Genomic DNA, 15,045 nt, shown 5'->3' with positions numbered 1-15,045 from the left:
GGACCCAGTAATAGTGTGCTTAACAGAAACTCACCTACATGAAAATGAGTATGTGGAAATAACTGGCTACAAGGAGTCCTAATAGGCATTAAAAATGAGCTGGCAAGTGTCACAGTAAACATATCTTACGAATCTACCTGGGTCAGCATTAACAATGGCACAAACAAGATAAGGCCAGGTGTCATATATGCCCCTCAGGAAAATAAGTGCAAAAATGACCAGCTGATAAGTATGTACTCCTCAATAGAAGAGGAAATAACTAAAGCAGAAGAAAACAATGATAAAGTCATGATCCTTGGGGACTTTAACTGCAAAATAAGAAAAGTAATAACTGCCAACAATAAGGAAGAAGTAAAAAAAGGAGGAAAATAATTGCTGAAACTTATTGGACAAAATAAACTTATGGTGTTAAATAATCTTGGAAAATGCAAGGGAACATGGACAAGGATACAAAACACATAGAAGTCTATTATTGACTATGTAATGATAAAAAATGGCATAAGAAAGCTAAAAGGCTGCAAAGACAGACAGGCCTTGGTAGACATAGCAAGAGAAAAAGGTGTCGTGAAAAAGAAGTACAACGGCAAACAGAACTCGACAAAATATTAAGAGAGTGCATGAAAAGATGCAAAGGGAAAAAGGAAAGAAAATCAAAAGTACTAAGAGACCTAATGAGGGCCAAAAGAGAGAACAAAAAGTCTAGTAGTACAGTAAAGAAGAGGCTATGGCAAGTACAGGAGAGATTAATAAGTGAATATATTATTAGAGAAAAAGGAAGGAAGATGGAATCAGGATAAAGGCAACAGCAGCCAAAATAAAATCCAAAGGGGGAGTAAATGGAGCAGCCTTCTGGCACTTCAAGAAGAAACTTGACGGCGCAAAGTCAAACAATGTGGTGGCAATAAAAAATAAGGAAGGGAAAATAATTGAGAATGTGAAGAAATTAGAAGAGAATATGAGCAATATTACAAGATTTATTCATATTAGACAAACCTGAAGATAGATTAGGAAAACTGGCAGACGAAATTAACATTCAGTGCCAGAAATGTATGTCCCTATGCAGTACGAGAAAAACTGAAAGAATCCAATGGTCAAGTATTCAGGAAGTAGAAAGAGCAGTAAGGAAGCTGAAGAATAAATATACCCTGGACAGTCAAGGAATAAATAACAATGATAAAAAGTATGGGGACAGAAATGACTGAAAGTCTGGCATTCTTAATTGGGCACACAGAAGAGGAGTTAAACACTCCCAACGAATGGGAGAAAATTGAAATATCACTTCACAAAAAAGGAAGCAAATTAGAATTAGAAAACAAGAGAGGAATATTTACCACGAGCAACATAAGGTATTTGAAAAAGTGAGGATGGAATTAACAAACGAAATGATAAATCAAAAGATAAGCGGATTCCAATGTGGCGGCATAGAAGGAAGATCCATAGTTGATCACCTGCTAACCCTGAACGCAATGACTGACTACAACACAGTGCTAGGGGTCCCAACGCACATGTGGTTTGGAGATGCGTATAAATGTTTTGATAAACTAGATCTGAAGGACCGCATAAAAGAGATTGGGAAAATAACAGGATGGAAAGATGCTCTGTTGATAAGAAAGACGAATGAGAACGGCAAAGCAGTCATAAGATGCCCTGCAGGAGAAACAAACACTATGGAAATTACAAAAAATGTGAGACAAGGTACAATTTACGGCCCAAAGCTACGCAGCATAGCAACAGACAAAGTGAATGAGATAAGCAGGAAGAACGTAACAATCATAAGAAATATAGAAATAGAGTCCCTAATATTTGTTGATGATATAATGTTCCCCACCAGCAGGAAAGAAGGAATAGAAATGGCAATTGGCAACTGCAGTAGCCTGGAGCAACTGAAGAAGTTCACATTTAACACTAAGCCAAGTAAGTCAGCAGTGCCGGTATTAGATAGAAGAGCAAAGGGCAAGGAAGTCCACATAAGAGCAGTTAAAAAGGGCCCAATTAGTAATGTAAACAAATAGAAATATCTAGGAGAGTGGTACACCCAAAATGGCTCAAAAGAACCAAGTATTAAAACGAGAAATCAAAAGGTAGAGTACCTACTAAGAGAAATAAGAAAATATGGAGACGTAAAGAAAGTAGGAAATATGGCATAAGAAGTAAGGAAAAAGATCTATGAAACAGTAGTGGTCCCAACATTATTTGCCAACATAGAGACCTGGAGCAACTTGATGGAAAACGAGACAAACGCTCTAGAGCAAATGCAATACAGGATCCTCCGAGGAATGTATGAACCATCGAGGGGCACGCCCTACTGGGGAATTATAGCAGAGTCCGGCATATGGCCTGAAGCTTATAGAACTGAATACAAGAAAATAATGCTATTCCACAATATTATAAATTCAGACTAGAAAAGATTAATCAAGGAATAGTAGAAGATCAGTTAAGAGCCCCCTACGGACAGTGCTGGACAAAAGGCGTTGAAAATATAGGTAAAAAATATGATATAAATGGAATGCAAAAATATGCCAACAAAGAACTGAAAAAGGAAATAAAGAGAAGAATAAAGCAAGATATCAAAGAGACATTGAAAGAAATGAAGAAGCTGAGATTCAGAGATAACTTTGAGGAAAATAAGTATCTAAGGGAACTAGAAACAAAGGATGCATGCATAATAGTGAAAACCAGGCTGAATATGTTGAACCTGAAAGCTAACTACTGGGGAAGATATAAGGATGTGGTCTGTGATAACTGCAGAGTAGAGGGGGAGGACAGCACCGAACATTTGTTCAGGTGGTAAACCTTACAAAAAATAGAAAACTTAACTTTAGAGACCCTGAAAGCCCCAAACAGAAAACTAGTGGAATATATAAGAATAGCCATGAAAATAAAGGACGTCACCAGTTAAAAAGAAATAGTAACATAAAGGGGAGGAGTAATAAAAGTAAATTCGAAATATTTGTAAAGCCACCGACAGAGTCGTCAGCGGAGTCTCCATCGAGCGTGTCATTTGCTAAGTCTCCGCTGAGCAGGTTTTCTATGGTGGCGTCCCATTTTCTTCGCCTATACAATTAGTCACGCCTAACGTGCCAGGTCACGCGATTTCAATCAAACTGTATATGTATTTTGTTCACCTGTTGTCAATTGTGTATCTTGCATTTCTTCTTTCACAGGCATCAAAATTGTATCCAATTTCACTTCTGTCTATTTTTACATTGTAAAGTGTATTCAATCGCTGTTTTTGTTATTTAATATCGACCTCAGGTCACTGAGGCTCCCATTGTATTCCGTGGCTCGATGCCAGTCTGCCGCTATGTAAACCGCCTGGATCGTGAATAAATTAGCAGTCCTCTTTTACCTGCTCATTTTTTTGCACCTCTTACAGTGGTGACCGCTGGAGTAGTTCTGGAGCCATTAGTGGACCCATACAGCGACTCAGTCTTGGCTCCAGGTACTTACTCACGCCCTTAGCGGACTAAAGACGGCGCTGTAACCAGCGTTTGGGCGTGCTGACTCTCGTCAGCAAAATCACCAGCTCCATTAACGGACTCACACGGCGCGCTTCCAAGTGCGTTTTGATGTGAGTACCCCACTCCAGTAAGAGGGCAAGGAGCGAGCATGGACGCGGACATCCCCTTCCTCGTACAGTTAACCACGAACTTAACAGACTCAGAGGTGTACCTTCCTCCCATCTCACCCATGCCCGCCCCTGTGCCGAGGCTCTCACGCTCCTCCACACCCATGCCCGCGCCCCGCACGCTCCCTGGTCCGGCAACGCAGTCACGGGCTGCCCTGTCCGTAAAGCTGCCGCCGTTCACACGGGAACCCAACGACATTGCTGTACAGGGTCGAGAGCCAGTTCAGGATAGCGGACCTGACCGACGAAGTGCTGCAGGCTGACACAGTCCTCAACGCCCTGCCGGAGGAAGTATATAAAAAACTCGTCCAGTGAGTGTCCACCACAAGCCCCCTCACATACCACACCCTGAAGAAGGCCCTCCTCGAGACATGCTCCCTACCAATCGCCGAGCGGGCCGCCCGCGCCATCGACCTTGCCGTCAACCCGCGGCATGATCTGAACGCCGTGGAAGCATGGGGCATGATCGAGGACCTGCTCTCACTCCCAGACTTTGACGGCAGCAAAAAGCAGCAGGAGTTAAGCCTGTCACGGGAGATCTACCTTCGCCAGCTCCTCCCAGAGGTCCGCACCCAGATTCCTCACCCCTACACCATGCCCCTTGACGCCCTCATCTAAACGGTGCAGCACCTGACAGACTGCGTGAGGGCAACGAAGCGGTTAGCAGAGCCCACACTCCCAGTGAACGCCGTCCAGCAGGAAGAAACCGTGGAGCAGGAAGTCAACGTCGTCACCAGGAGGCGACCGCCGCCCCACAACAGATGGAGCTCCCCGGGCCTGTGCCACTACCACAAGCGGTTTGGCAAAGACGCCCGGAACTGCCTGCTGCCCTGTTCATTCGCCTGTTTAAAAAAACGGGGGAGGCAGCGGCCAGCAGGACAGACCGCCATGGCAGCCGAAAAACCCAGAGGCCCAGAATCACTAGGGTTCTACGTCCGCGACACCGTCTCCAGCAGGATGATGCTGGTTGACACGAGGGCCATGAGATTAATCTTCCCAGCATCCAAGGAGGACCTCGAGCAGGAACCGGATCCGGCTGCCCTCCTGATGGCCGCCAACGGATCCCCCATCCTCTCCTACGGCACCAGGCCCCTGTTGATCTCCATCCTTGGCCGGAGTTATTCCTGGGACTTCCTCATCGCGGACGTGGGGACCCCACTCCTGGGTGCCGATTTCCTTGTACACTTCGGGCTGGCAGTTGACGTCGGGCGGAAGCGCCTTCTCAACACCGACTCCTGCTGGTCCCTCCCGTTGGCAACGGGACCCAAGGCGCCCACCATCTGCTCCGTCGCCCCCACCAATATGCACAGCTGCAAACAGAGTTTCCGGACGTGTTCAGGCCCGAGCTCTGCCAAGTCCCCAGGGCCCCAGCCAAACATGGTATATACCATCACTTAGTAACCAAGGGCCCCCCCCACACATGCGAAGTTCCCGAGGCTTCCCCCACGGCGCCTGCAGGAGGCCAAAGACGCATTCGCAGCAATGGAGCGAATGGGAATCTGCAAAAAGGCCTCCACCCTCCACATGGTGCAGAAACCGGACGGCTCCTGGAGACCCTGCGGCGACTACAGGCGTCTTAACATCGCAACAGAGCCCGACCACTACCCCCTGCCAAACATGCAGGACCTAATGGCCTCCTTCCACGGGGCCAAAATATTCACTGAACTAGACCTTCTAAAATCATATTTTCAGGTACCTGTCACACCAGAGGATATACCAAAGACCGCCATCATCACGCCTTTCGGGTCCTATGTGTTCGCCTTCTCCACCTTTGGCCTGAGGAATGCCGGGGCGACCTTCCAGCGGCTCATGGACAGCATCCTCGGGGACTTGAAGTTCTGCGTCTGCTACGTAGATGATATCCTCATATTTTCCAGGTCCCCCAGCGAGCACCAGAAGCACATCCGGGCAGTCCTGCAGCGCCTGCAGGAGAACAGCCTCGTCATGCGATTCGACAAATGCACCTTCAGTGTCCAGAAAACTGCCTTCCTAGGCCACGAGGTATCCCCGGCAGGTGTTGGCCCGCTCACATCCAAGGTCGCAGCCGTCACCAGGTTCCCCACCCCCACCTCCGTCAAGGCCGTCCAAGAGTTCCTCGGGATGGTGAACTACTACAGGCGGTTCATCCCCGGGATCGCGCACACCACGGCCCCCCTGACGGAAGTTCTCAAAGGCCAACCAAAGTCCTGTCGTGGGGACCCAGCCAGCAGCAAGCCTTCTCCCTGATGAAGGCCACCCTTGCCGAGGCAACCGCCTTGGCACACCAGGATCCCAGCGCCCCCCTCCAGCTGACAACGGGCGCCAGCAACGTCGCCTGTGGTGCTGTCCTGGAGCAGGTCATCAACGGCGTTCCCCAGCCCATCGCCTTCTTCAGCAAAAAGTTCAACTCCGCAGGGGCCCGCTACAGCACCTTCGACAGGGAACTCTGCGCAATGTACCGCGCAGTCCGGCACTTCAAGTTTCTCCTGGAGGGGACACCCTTCACAATCTTCACGGATCACCAGCCGTTGGTTCACGCCTTCACCAAGCAGGGGGACGCATGGTCTTCCAGGCAGCAGCGACACCTCACAGCCATCACCAAATTCACCTGCTCCGTCAGGTACCTCCCAGGCAAGAAAAATCCCGTGGCAGACGCCCTCTCCAGGGTCGAGATGAACGCGGTGCAGCTCGGGGTAAACTACGAAGACCTCGCCAGGGAACAGGCCACGGACCCGGAAACCCCAGCCTACCGCACCACCGTCACGTCCCTCAAGTGGAGGGACATGCCCCTCACCCCCGAGGGTCCAAGTCTCCTCTGCGACATCAGAGGAGACTTGGTTCCAGCCTCCCGCCGCCGCCAGGTATTCGACATCATTCACGGCCTCTCCCATCCTTCTGGCAGGACGTCGGGCAAGCTGCTGTCAAAGAAGTTCGTCTGGCACGGAGTGCAGAAAGATGCCAAGTCCTGGGCGAAACAGTGCCTGCAGTGCCAAACCAGTAAGGTGGGACGTCACACACAGTCCGGGGTAGGCGAGTTCCTGCAGCCAGGGCGGCGCTTCGGCCACATCCACATCGATGTCGTCGGGCCCCTTCCCCCATCAGGCGGGTCCAGATATCTCCTGACGGTGGTAGATTGCTCAATGCGGTGGCCTGAAGCCACACCAATGCAAGAAGCCACCGCCAGCGCTTGTGCCGAGGCCCTGCTTTCCAGCTGGGTCAGCCGTTTCGGCGTCCCAGACCACATCACAACCGAGTTATGGTCCGCCCTGGCTCGGCTGCTGGGAACAACGCACCACACCACCACGGCTTACAGCCTGGTCGAGTGGTTTCACAGGTCCCTGAAGGCGTCTCTCATGGCCCGCTGCACTGCTGAGGATTGGAAATTTCAGCTGCCGTGGGTCCTCCTCAGTTTGCGAACCGCTCCCAGGGCCGACGGCGCCCCGTCCGCAGCTGAAAAAACCTACGGCGAGTCCCTCGTGGTCCCAGGCGAACTTGTGACAGAAGATCGCCACAACTCGTCAGTGCAGAGGCTCTGCGATGTGGTCAGCAAGTTCGCCCCCTGCAAGCGTACATACACCGACAGGTCGACCACTTTCACACCGGTGGGGTTGGCATCCACCACTCACGTCTTCGTCAGGAATGACGCCGTCCGCCCACCACTGACCAGGCCCTACAGGGGCCCCTTCCACGTGCTGGAGCGGCACAACAAGGCGTTCCTGCTTGCGCTTCCCGGCAGGAATGATTGGGTTTCGGCAGACTGGGTAAAGCCCACCCTCCTGGAGGACGACGTAGACGTCACCGCTGCACACCCCTACCCAGCCACCCTTCGCCGCAAGCGGCCCCCCGCAAGCAGCAGGCACGCGGCCACCCCAGAAAAAGGCCGCCCTCGCCCGCAGTCAGACAGCCTCACGCACAGGGCGCTCCCCCATTGCTCTCCCACAGCCATGGCACCCTCCAGCGCCCCAGCAGATACGCAGACTGATCAGACGTGTCCCACGTCTTGGGGGGCCAGTATTGTAAAACCACCGACAGAGTCGTCAGCGGAGTCTCCATCGAGCGTGTCATTCGCTAAGTCTCCGCTGAGCAAGTTTTCTATGGTGGCGTCCCATTTTCTTTGCCTATACAATTAGTCACGCCTAATGTGCCAGGTCACGCGATTTCAATCAATTAAACTGTATATGTATTTTGTTCACAGGCATCAAGATTGTATCCAATTTCACTTCTGTCTATTTTTACATTGTAAAGTGTATTCAATTGCTGTTTTTATTTGTTATTTAATATTGACCTCAGGTCACTGAGGCTCCCATTGTATTTCGCGGCTCGACGCCAGTCTGCCGCTATATAAACCGCCTGGATCGTGAATAAATTAGCAATCCTCTTTTACCTGCTCGTTTTTTTGCACCTCTTACATATTAAGTAACATCTGGAAGGTTTCGGGGTGGGGTGCTGAGTTAAATGAAAAGCTGTTAAATGCTACATGTAATGTGCTGAATTAAATGAAAAGCTGTTAAATGCTACATGTAATGTGCTGAATTAAATGAAAAGCTGTTAAATGCTATATGTAATGTAATGTAAAGAAAAAAAAATGTAAAATTGTAATCAAGGGAATAAAGCCTCGCACCTCATGAGAATCATGTAGTGTGCCCGCAACTGTGTTTGTGGAGTGAGGTCTTAGGAACCAGGAACTTATACAGAAGCTAAAATTCATGTAAACTGCTATGAAAAAAGTACAAAATTAAGTATACACTTTAAAAAGCAATAAGCTTAAATCTGAGTCAATATTTTATGCTGTTAAAAATCATGCCCACAAAACTCAAAATTTCATGTTGTCGCTGCACCCCCATTATAATGTGCTTTTTTAAAGATGTTAAAAATCAGTTTTTATATGACAGAAAACTAAATTTAGCCAAAATTTTGTATTCCCAATAAATTTCAAATAAAATAGGAAAATGCATTTAAAATAGATAATTAAGAGATATAGCAAAGCCACAACTGTCTACATAGCAAGCAGTTTATGTAAATGAAGCTGTAATCTGTTGGTTGGTGTTTTACGAACAGTAAATAGTTTAAACATTTGCAGTCGTCGGGAAATGGTTACTGAAGAATGAAATCCATTAGTAAAACTGCTAAATCTTATTAAATTCTACTAATAGAATGGTGTCACAACAGTGTAACTTCCGATATATTCTAGTATTTTGCCGTCAATCACATTGCTGGTGGAAAAATTAAGGTCTGCCATGTTATGAACATTACTAGAGAAATTTTTTACATCGTTATCGACAATCTTATGTCGAAATTGACGACGGAATGCTGGAATATGCTAAAAGAATGGGCTGCCTTTATCACGTAAAATTTTTAGTCTATTCCACTGTAAAAAAGTAGTGTTCCATATAAATGTCAGAAAATAAGGTTAAATATCCATTTTCATTAGCAATTACAATTAAATTATCTATTAAAGCCGTAAATTAAGGAATATTTCAGCTACAAAGTCAGTTTAAAAATGGCCGATACTTGAGAATACATTTATCGTAGTTACTGATGATCTGAGGAATGTTTTTTAGTTTTCTATGAGCGTGACTAAGCGAGACTCGTTTTCTGCAACAAGACGTGGAAGATACTCGTGTTTAGTAATCAGCGAAAACGGAAAACGTGTGTTTATAATCCGTAGGATTTCGAACACATCATCCACAGAAGCTTTTTAAACATGAATTTTCTGGATATACTTTCCAGTACAACGAAATTCTGGTTGTAAAAAAAACTACAAGGTTTCCACACCATGTTCCATAAGGTCTACATGGAAGCCAAAAGCCTTATGCAATCACAGCCATAAGTCGTCCTTGACACTGAAAGGGTCTGCCATTCTTCAGTAGTGACATGGAAACCAGGAATCCTTTTGGAAAACACTAAGGAACTATATAGGTTTTTCTCATCTTGACAGTCGGTTTAAAAAAATAAAACTGCTTAAAGTCGGCTTCGAAGCTGATAACTGACTAGTTAAAATACCTTCTGCAGAGGACAGTTCCTCCTCAAGGTATTGCGATGTTGGCTCCATGGGTAAAATAATTATTTTACTTTGTTGCTCTGATGTACCGTCCTAATTTTGAAAATATATTTCCCAGATTTAATCAATGACTGTCCGATCGTTTGGTGGCTTTTATTTCCTTAATATTGTACTATATCGTGCACAAAAGTCCGTTCCCTCCGCTGATCTAGAGGTGAACACGAATCCGCTGACTCTAGAACACCGAAGCAGTTGAAGCAGCAGCAATGGAAGACCCAGCAGATGTCGCACCATGAGGGCATATGGGAACAGGAAGGAGGAGTGGGACGCAGGTATTTTTCTTGGGCGGAGAGTAAAGTCTTCCTATTCTATCATTAAGAAAAGGATCGTAAAGTTTTTGTTGCTGACGATACCGGGTTTGTGTGTAAAATGTGCATTTAAAGTAAAATGCGACATAAATATGAGAATAAAAGTGATTAGGGAGTTATTATTCATGAATTAGTATTTCCTATAGATTATCGTATCTTATCAACAGACATGAATGTCCACAAGATCGATACAAAACATTTCAGCAACAGTGTTTACGGTGTGTTCTATACTCTGCAAGCCACCTCTTATAAAAAAACTGACATTCATAGCAGCAAATTAGCAAAATTTCAGTTCATTTACGTTATTGAGGTAGCAACCCCAAACTGCCGCTGGTGCATCCTCTTTATGTAAACATCCATAGATCTGTTATACTTAGTTATATTGCGTGATTGGGCCAACATCCATAGTGAAGAGGGGTGATGACAACTGAATGCCAGTTTTTAGACTTGCAAATTATGGCTATACGTAATTTTTTGAAATACTAACACAAAATGTTTTAAGATTCAGATATTTTCACCAACGTAACAAATTCATATTCAGTAAAAGGATAGATTTAACGAAGCAGAGAAAAAATATTAATAATAGCCCATAGATAAAGACAAAAAACTGATATAGTGAGAGAGAGTGTGTGTGTGTTTCTACGTAAGTGGTAATCTAATGGACGTAACTAGTGAATGATTTTTTCAGTATGTATTGTTTGGCGGTTTTGTTGGCGGTGTGAGGTTACAGCAGCGAAAATGCACTGTGAATTGAATAATCTTTTACCTGTCCAATTGTGATTATTGCTAATGTAGAGTGCCATGGTCATGAAGACTATTAATTCACAAACAATGTTATGGTGCTGACACTTTTTAAATTAACATAACAGTCTATACCAAAGGTTTAAGGATGACGGTACCCGTACCTGTGGTAAGAGGTATACCTTTGTAAGTACATTTTACACTCAAACCCAGTACCGTCAACAACAAAAACTTGACGATCACTTTCTTAACGATAACAGAATATGGAGACTTTACTATATGATACTCTATGTTCAAGAAAAATACCTGCTTCCCACTCCTCCCCCGTGTTCCCATACGCCCCGACGGTGTGACATCTGTTGGGTCTTCCATTGTTACTTGTTCAACTGCTGTGGTGTTCCATAATCAGCGGATTCGTGTTCACCCTCTGGATCAGCGGAGGGAACGGACTTTTGCGCACAGTGCTTGCTCACACTGGAAGAACGGCGTAAAAATGAAAATCGTTACAAAATAGATTTCAAACCTTATACACGACCTATGACGTCACATGTGCTGTGTAGTGTCAATGGACATACATTAAACTTTGATGAAAACCACCCTGCATTCTTTTAATGTGTATACTAATACCACCATATGAACTTTACATCTGTGACGTCCTCGTGTAATTGGATGGACCTCTTGGTATTATATTTAATCTTTCGTCTGCCCTCCGACACTAATACCTTCTTTGCCTTTCCTTTGACCTCAGTTGGATACTCAGAAATTTTCAGAATTAGTTTGGTAACCATTATCAAATGTTAAGGTTCTTTAATGGTGTAAATTACCTCACCATTGCGTAACGAGTTCGACCTTTAAGCCATTATATCTAGTCTAGTTTTACATTTCTTCATGCTCCCATAATTAACGCCTATTTAAACCTGTATTTTAGCCTGTCGTTTCTATACCATTACATTATCTTATGCATTCCTGCGAACCATTTGCGACTTCAGTATGGCTTAAGAATATTGACTTGGGTCCGTCTTAGAACCCGATACGAGTCCATCTTGAATTTACTTTCTTATACTTTATTTCATATTTCACATAAACTCGTTACCAAGACAAAGAGTGAAATTTCACTTTTGTTCGCCCCTAGCATTAATAACTATGTATTTTTCAAGCGTAAGTTTCGATTCAATGAATAATAAATACACTTCGTAGATTACTCCCGACTTACTGAAGTGAACTGTCCTATGTTACATGTGCAAGTAGCAGGTGTTGATGGGTCGCATGGGCGACATTTTCGGCCTGTTAAACTTGTCCGTCTCGATATTAGAAACCGATTTATTTTGCTGTTAAGTGGGGTTGGGGACGGGGGGGAGACGTGTACTGCACACCCGTTAGGTTTGCCAAGTTATCTGTAAGTCATGCTGAAGTCACAATTGACTTGCAGAAATGCACAAGAGTAAAGAAACGATAGGCTAAAATACAAGTAAAAGTAAACATTAATTATGGCAACATACAGAAACGTAGGCCTAGCTATAATGGCTTAAAGATAAAATTTGTTAAGCTATGGTAAGTTAGTTAATACCATAAAAGAAGCCTGCCTTTTGATTAAGGTTACCAAACTATAACTGGAATTTCGGAATATCTCCGACGCCAAAGGAGGTATTAGTGTCGAAGGGTAGATTAGGAAAGCCAGACTAGGTTTACCTCGGTTTGGAAGAATTAGGATAACTTTACAACTGGTGTTTGCGAAGGGAATACCTGAAGAGGTACTGAATTGAGAAATGTCTTTATAGCAGATCTTATAAGATTCGTGCCATTAAAAGCAGCAGGGACTACACTCTATAAGCCAGTAGGCGTTCTGATTTTTTTTTTTAAATTCATAATTGGGTAATTTACAAGGAGATGAAGATTCTGACAAAATTTCGGTTTCCAAAACTTGACATTTGTAGCTGGTTGGAGTTTCGACATTTACAAGAAATGTGCTTAAACGTTAAGATTTAATCTATATTCTCAACACAGGGAATAGGTAATTTTTCTCCTTTGATATTCATGGGTCAAATGAGTGTGACCAATCCAAAGACTGGGTAGAATTACTTACAATTTTGCTTCCATTTGACTTTCTTAATTATAACTTTATTTTTTTAAATGAAGAACTTGAAGTCAATAAATGAGCCCCATTTGTCTACCTTAGAAATGGCAACGCTTAGCCTTGAGAATGACAAAGACTGGGCAATGTATAAGAAAAAAGCAAGTAAGAAGAGGTCAAAGATAATGGCTGAAAAGTGAGACAGAAAGCAGTGCAGTTGAGGTCTTGACTACCTACAGGAACCCATACAAGTCAACACCGAAACTGTCAGCCCCTACGAGGGTGTCGCAGCTCAAAAATAACAGTTTGTTGTTAGCCAAAAAACCAGCAGGACTCCATAGAAACTAATGAACTGAACAACATAATGCATCCTGATAAAGTTAAGTTTCATAGGAAAACAGAGATAAGAAGACTTCAAATTGTGACGAAGACTAGTCAGAAGAGGGTAGCAAGGCCTATTAAAGAATTGACGAGAATACGTGGCAATAAATGCCTATTCAAAATGTTCACACATTACATGCCTTTGGAACAAATTTAAGAGGCTATTAACTAGCATGATAGTGGCACAGACTTAATAGGAATAACAAATTACCAAATACCAAGAGATGTACTTCAAGAAAAACAAAGTATATAAATGTCAACAGCTCAGACACAAGAAAGCAGTATTATAAAGGAAGAGATGGGACCTGAAACACTGAAGAGAGAGCATTACTTTAGTAAAGGTTCGGATAACTTATTACAGTGCAAAAAATACATAGGAAGAACGCTGCTGAAACAGTATACTAAAGTATGGACGGTGACGGATGAAAGGTTAAGAAATGTTAAACTCCACATGAAAAATCATCCAAGAAAGTTAGTTTATATGTTGGTATGTATCATGAAAGCACTGAATGGAATACCACTGCAAGGACAAATGGCACAAGAAAGATAAACCCTGATGTCCATCATGGATAATTAGAGAACCTATCAGTGTTAATCATAGTCACAGAAGAAACTGTAAAAATAAAGAAAGGGAGGCCCCTAAGAACTTCTGTATGTAGGCGATCTGGCGTTGAAGCTGAATCAGAGAAAGAGGTCTTACAATAATGTTTGACAGATGGAAGATTAACGATTGAAAATCAAATCAAGCAAAGCTAAGTTTAAGATGACGGGAATGGAAGCTAAAGGCGAGGCACGGTCTGAACTACATACGAATTCTGGCAAAAATTGCACATGGTATAAGGCAACAGACAAACTAATCGGACATCAAACCTCATGTGAGGGAAACTTGACACAGAAATGTGAATAAAGACGTGTAAAGTGCAGATATGGAAAAATATCGCTAAGTAACGATTTAATGGATAAACAAACTGATGATCTTAGATCTGACCTGGCGTAAACCTAAGTTGGAGGTATAAACTGTGCCCAAGTGCAACATGAATGGCATTGAAGATTCTCTTTGGTGTCCCTTTGGTCACAGATGTGATGCCCTCTGCCTTGTACTCTTAATCAGTTCCCTTTGGTCTCTTCTCACTTTGGTGTCTAACTTCTCTCACTTGAGTTTAATCCATTTACAATTCATATTTAAGAACAAATCCATAAAATAAGTCTGATGTCTAGCAGGGTGGTGCAATGGTCTCATTGAAATACTTAATTACAATAATCATTTGATTTCATGTAAAGCTTTAAATTCAATCTCTTTATGAAAATACTATGCACGTGTGTGGACAACATATAAACAATGTCCCTATATTTCTCCAAATTGCATAGCTCAGTTATTTCCATCCTGTTTGCTGTACTAAAGACAACGCAAAATAAATCCTACAGCCTAAGGCACAAGTCTTGTTTCAGTCATAGTTTTTTAAGTATTAATGAACCACAGAAGAGAACCTGAAGCCGCTGACAACGAGGATGAACAGTACAGATTGTTCGACTCTGCATGTAACCTGTAATGAAAAAATGATAACTATAAATTCAATGTTATGATTAGGACATTCATACAATAAGATGATGAAATTACCAAAATTAGCCTTGTTTTAATAATTCATGTTCTGACTAGAACTTTCATTTTCTGTTAATACCTATTTGAACTCAAACCACCTCAGCAAGAACTCTTCCAGCACATAAAATAGCAAAAAGACATGTCTAACACCCAACAAGAGTAGGGTTAAAATATTTCCAATAATAGAATACACAAACCTCTGGTTATACTACAACCCAATACCCAAAGAGCAGTTAGCTATTTGCTGCAGTGGAAGAGAGAAGTCAGTACTGTGCT

The 15,045-nt window shown here is 43.7% G+C and overlaps 1 protein-coding gene and 1 long non-coding RNA gene across 3 annotated transcripts in view; one reads left to right on the top strand and one right to left on the bottom strand.

Moving 5' to 3' along the window:
* Positions 1-15,045, top strand: part of LOC136852556 (homeobox protein Nkx-2.2a-like) — a 221,554-nt gene that overhangs the window by 136,025 nt on the left and 70,484 nt on the right. The gene's annotated exons all lie outside the window — the stretch shown is intronic.
* LOC136852560 (uncharacterized) overlaps positions 12,765-15,045 on the bottom strand; it is a 364,973-nt gene continuing 362,692 nt past the window's right edge. For both annotated transcript variants that reach the window (XR_010857181.1, XR_010857180.1), the window contains one exon: positions 12,765-14,713. This is a non-coding gene — a long non-coding RNA (uncharacterized lncRNA). The remainder of the gene's footprint in view (positions 14,714-15,045) is intronic.

This window comes from Macrobrachium rosenbergii, chromosome 25, assembly GCF_040412425.1.
Source record: "Macrobrachium rosenbergii isolate ZJJX-2024 chromosome 25, ASM4041242v1, whole genome shotgun sequence".
Classification (NCBI taxonomy): domain Eukaryota; kingdom Metazoa; phylum Arthropoda; class Malacostraca; order Decapoda; family Palaemonidae; genus Macrobrachium; species Macrobrachium rosenbergii.
This window is presented reverse-complemented; position numbering and strand designations above follow the sequence as displayed.